The following is a 6,000-nucleotide window of genomic DNA, read 5'->3' on the forward strand; positions in this document are numbered from 1 at the left end:
TGTTATTCTTGTGGAGTTCAAGGACATATTCGACGTGATTGTTTCAAATTTGTTGATCAAAGAGGCACATCAAAAAGTGGAGCCAAAGAAGCTTATCAGGAAGTACGTCGGGATGTGCGACAAGGAGTACGGCATAAAGTTCTACATCACATAGCTGTGAGTAACAAGCCGAAGGTTGTACATCAGTGCACCAACATGAAGGTCAGGCAGGAGGTTCTGAAGTATGGTTGTGCAGCTGGTACAAGAAAGGAGATTGATCGATGCATCATCAACTGTGTCAGGCCAAGCAAGAAGCAACATCATATGTGCTGTTGGTTCTATGGGAAGGTTGGACACAAGAAGGTGGAGTGTTTTGCTCATGAGAAGAGCAGAAACATGGTCAAGAAGGTGAACAAGACGTTCACTAAGCCAAGGAGAGTTGAAAAGGTGTCTTTAGCCAAGAGTGGCTTACTTGATGAGATCAAGGATGAGACATCAGAATATGGATGCAGCTCTGTTAGGAGTGATCTTCAGGAAGATCAAGAAGCATCAAGCGTGGAGTCAGGACACAGAGTTGTCTGTGACATAAAGGGGAAGGAGATCGAAGTGCGTCAGGAAGTGGTGCGAGATGATCTTCAGGGGTGTGAAATCACTCCAAGATAATAGCAACGAGTGCAGAGGGCACTCGATGCGGATGGGGAAGGGCTCATGGTCAAGGAGACGACACATGAAGGAAGCCTGGTCCTCAACAGAAGCTGGTCGAAGGGTAGTTCGACAGGTGCGTCAGATCGTGATGCAGTACTTGTTATTTCGCTGCAACAGAAGCTCAATGGACTTTTCAGGCATTTTTACTTTAAACTTTTGTGCAGTGAAATATGCTGGTGTTGAAGCTTTAGATACACAAAAGCAATATTTTCTACGGAAAGACTATCAAGGCTCGAGTTCATTTATTTCTCTTTTTTTTTCTGTATTTGAGTGATGAATCTTTAATCAATAATATTTTATCGTTTTGAAAATTGAGAAATTGAATGTCAGTTTTACTATATTTTGGCAACATTAGCTTTTTATGATGTGAGGACATTAATTCACATACAATAATAAAATTATCATATATAATTTTAAATGACCATATACAATATTTAAAATTCTATTTGAAAAGCAAAATAAATGATCTAAACAAAAACACAATTTTAGCTATATTATTAAATATTTTATAATTTTTTACAAAGTATGTTAGATTTAAAAAATAAATAAAAACGTGTTACAAAAGTTCTCCCAAACAAAAAGTTTAGACTTTCACAGCAAAAAAACGATTAAAAGTTGATTTGGAGTAAGACGTAAAATTTTATTTTTAGTTTTAAAAACAAATATGGAAAACTAATTTTTCAAAAAAGCGATGTTTCTAATGAAAAATTACAAAATAAGATAAATAGAACACACAAATCTAAATTGTAAAAAATATTATAATGTACAATATGCACTACTAAATTTATACTCCCTCCATCTTTTAATATAACGTTTGAAAGTATGCACATAAATTAAAACAATACTAAATTCTTTAGCTCCCTCTGTTTTTCTAATAGATGACATTATAGGATTGTACACATCTATATATTATTATTATTATTATTATTATTATTATTATTATTATTATTATTATTATTATTATTATAATAAAGATATGTTGGATCCCTCTTGGTGAGGACACTGAAGACTAGTTGCAGTAAGTTGTTTGAGGGTTTGTCCGAGTCTTAAGGCACGATGAGTTGAGTTGTTAGAGTCAAATAAGATCTCTTGAGATCATGGAGTAGTTGCAGATTTTTAGGAGTTTAAGTTGAACATAAGGTCATATATAAGACCATCGTTTGTTTCTGTTTCATTGTACGATTTTCTCTACATTCTCAGTTTATAAAGTACTATTCAGCTTGATTTCTTGATCCTTAAGTAACAAGTGGTATCAGAGCCACTAAATCCAAACTGAATAGTAGAAAAGTGAGCAAGTGAATCAAAGAAAGAATGAGTGAGAAGGAGTTTAACATACCAAAGTTTGATGGAGATTATGAGCATTGGGCAATGCTCATGGAGAACCTGTTGAGATCCAAGGAGTGGTGGGATCTCGTTGAAACCGGAGTCATAGCTGCGAAGAGGAACGTAGTGCTAACTGGAGCTCAACGCACAGAACAAGCAGAACAGAAGCTCAAAGACCTGAAGGTGAAGAACTACCTGTTTGCCTCCATTGACAAAGCAATCCTGAAAACTATCGTGAAGAAGGATACCTCGAAGGACATCTGGGAGTCAATGAAAAACAAATATCAGGGGAACAAGAGAGTGCAGAGCTCTCAGTTACAGAGAATGCGGAGAAACTTTGAAGTTCTGGAGATGAAGGAAGAAGACACAATTACGGAGTACTTTTCCCGAGTGATGGTGGTGGCCAATGATATGAGAAACTTGGGAGAAGATGTACCTGATGCTAAGGTGGTGGAGAAGATACTTCGTACGTTGGTGGAGAAATTTACCTATGTCGTATGTGCCATAGAAGAATCAAAGGACATAACGGCGATGACGGTAGACGAGTTGCAAAGCTCATTGCTAGTTCATGAACAGAATCTGAGCAAACATATCAGAGAAGATCATGCTCTGAAAATGGAAGGAGGACGAGGAGGCTATGGATACCGAGGACGAGGTGGTTCTAGAGGAGGAAGAGGAGGACGAGGCAGAGGAAGCTTCAATAAAGACAATATTGAATGCTACAAGTGCCACAAGATGGGGCACTTTAAGAATGAATGTCCAGAATGGGATAGAAATGCCAACTATGCTGAGCTCGAGGAGGACGTGTTGTTGATGGCTCAGACAGATCTAGCTGGCAATGAGGAACACGTGTGGTATCTAGACTCGGGATGTAGTAACCACATGTGTGGTGTGAGGGAATGGTTTGTCAGCTTTGATGCCTCGTTCCATCAGAGCGTTAAGTTGGGAGACAACAGAAGGATGGAAGTTGAAGGAAAAGGAAATTTGAGGATAGAGATCGATGGCTGCGTACAGGTAATCACCTCTGTTTACTTTGTACCGGGACTCAAGAACAACCTCATGAGCGTGGGACAGTTGCAAGAAAAGGGTCTGAAGATTGTGATAGAAGAAGGTACGTGTGAAGTGTGGCACAAGCAACAAAGAAGACTGATCATGCGATCTCTCATGTCAAAAAACCGGATGTTTGTGATCTTGGCTAAGATTAGAGAGCCAAAGAAGGAGATGGACGTGAACAACCTGATGAGCTCAACAGAAGACACTGATGAAGTCTGGCACTGCAGGTTTGGGCATCTAAACCAGAACAGTCTTGCGACACTAGCCAACAAGGAGATGGTGACGGGTCTGCCGAAGATCAAAAACGCAGAAGCTGTATGTGAAACGTGCATGAAGGGGAAACAGATCCGCACCAACATTCCAAAAAGAAGTTTGTGGAAGGCAGGGAGAGTTCTGGAGCTGGTTCACACCGACATATGTGGGCCAATAACACCCATCTCTGAGAGTGGAAAGAGATACATCATCAACTTCATAGATGATTACAGTCGCAAGTGTTGGAGCTATTTCTTGGTGGAGAAGTCTGAAGCTTTCAAAACCTTCAGAGACTTCAAAGCAGCTTCAGAGAGAGAAAGCGGTGAGATGCTTGTATGCTTGAGGTCTGACAGAGGAGGTGAGTTCAACTCCAAAGCTTTCCAAGACTACTGTGTAGAGAAGGGGATCAAGCGCCAGCTCACAGCCGCTTACACGCCGCAGCAGAACGGCGTGGCAGAGAGGAAGAACCGAAGCATTATGAACATGGTTAGGTGTATGTTGTTTGGAATGGGAGTTCCACTGCGTTTCTGGCCAGAAGCTGCACAATATGCTGTCCATATTCTCAACCGAAGCCCCACTGCAATATTGGAGAACATTACACCTGCAGAGAAATGGGGTAAGAACAAACCTTCAGTAGATCATCTTCGAATCTTTGGCTGTGTTGCATTTGCGATGATACCATATGAGAGACGTGTCAAGCTTGATGAAAAGAGCATTAAGTGTGTGATGTTTGGCGTGAGAAAGGAGTCCAAAGCTTACCGTCTCTACGATCCGGTGCTTAAGAGAATCATTATCTCTAAAGATGTGAAGTTCGATGAGACTAAGAGATGGGACTGGGAGGAGGTTGTGGAAAACAACGAGTTCATCGAAGTAGCTGAGGAAGAAGTGGGAGAGAATCCTAATGCTACAGAAGCTGAAGAGGAACATGAAGAAGGAGACAATGAGCCTGAAGCTGAACCTGAAGCCGTCACAGTCACAAACCCAGTCGCAGCTCCCGCGCCAACACAAACCGCAACACCAAACACACATGAAGGAAGAGTGGGAAGAAGTAAGCAAAGGCCAGCGTGGATGAGTGACTATGATTGTGAGGGAATGGGAATGCAAATGGAGGAAGACAGTGAGGAAGTGCTTGCACTATACATATCAGGAGATGATCCTGAAACCTTTGAAGAAGCTAATCAACATGACAAGTGGAGGGTGGCTATGAAGAAGGAGATGAGTTCGATAGAAGAGAATGATACTTGGGAACTTGTCAGCTTACCAGAAGGAGGAAAGGTAATAGGAGTAAAGTGGGTTTTTAAAACAAAACTCAATGAGAAGGGAAAAGTTGACAAGTTCAAGGCAAGATTGGTTGCTAAGGGGTTTCACCAGACTCACGGTGTGGACTTTCATGAAGTCTTTGCTCCGGTGGCGAGATGGGACACGATCAGGTTGATTCTAGGAGTATCAGCTCAAAGAGGTTGGGAGGTGTATCAACTTGACGTGAAAAGCGCCTTCCTACATGGAGAATTGAGTGAAGACGTCTATGTGGAGCAACCAAAGGGCTTTGAATCAAGGGAGGACAGTGACAAGGTTTACAAGCTCAAGAAGGCACTCTATGGTCTGAGACAAGCACCAAGAGCATGGTACAGCAAAATTGAGGGATATTTCACAAGAGAAGGCTTCACCAAGTGCTTCTGCGAGCATACGTTGTTTGTGAAGGTAAAAGGAGATGATGTCCTGATAGTGAGTCTGTACGTCGACGATCTCATCTACGCAAGCAGCTCGGCTACTATGCTTGAGGACTTCAAGGTGTCTATGATGAGTGAGTTTTCTATGACTGATCTTGGAAGAATGAAGTACTTTCTTGGAGTATAAGTAACACAAGATGAAACTGGAATTTTCATCAGTCAAAAGAAGTATGCTAATGAAGTGTTGAGCCGTTTTGGGATGGAAGGATGCAATGCAGTGAGAATCCCTATGGTACCTGGTTGCAAGTTAACAAGAGAAGGAAGTGGAGCAATGGTGGATGCGACAATGTTCAAACAACTGGTTGGAAGCTTGAGGTACTTAACAGCCACAAGGCCAGACCTGATTTACTCGGTAAATCTTGTTAGCAGATACATGGAGGCTCCAACGGAGCAACATCTGCTAGCAGCTAAGAGGATAATGAGGTATGTGCAAGGTACTAAAGACTATGGAATACAGTATAAGCGTGGAGGAGAAGGAGAGCTGGTTGGATTTGTTGACAGCGACTATGCAGGGGATGAAGATGATAGAAAGAGTACTTCAGGCTACGTGTTCTTATATGGAGAAGGGGCAGTGTCGTGGGCAAGTAAGAAGCAGCCAATTGTGACTCTCTCAACAACTGAAGCTGAGTATGTCTCTGCAGCAAACGGAGCGTGTCAAGCAGTGTGGTTAAGAAATGTTCTTAAGAGTATTGGGAGTGATCAAAGGGAGAAGACGGTTCTGTTCTGCGACAATAGCTCAACCATCAAGTTATCAAAGAATGCAGTTCTACATGGGAGAAGTAAGCACATTCAAGTAAGGTACCATTTCATACGTGAGCTAGTAAGTGATGAAGTAATTGAGTTGGAGTATTGTTCCACACAAGATCAAGTTGCGGACATAATGACTAAGCCAGTTAAACGTGAAGTGTTCGAGAAGCTAAGGGGGTACATGGGAGTTCAGTTGAAGAATGAGTAAACT

Source organism: Brassica napus, chromosome A5 (assembly GCF_020379485.1).
Source record: "Brassica napus cultivar Da-Ae chromosome A5, Da-Ae, whole genome shotgun sequence".
NCBI lineage: Eukaryota > Viridiplantae > Streptophyta > Magnoliopsida > Brassicales > Brassicaceae > Brassica > Brassica napus.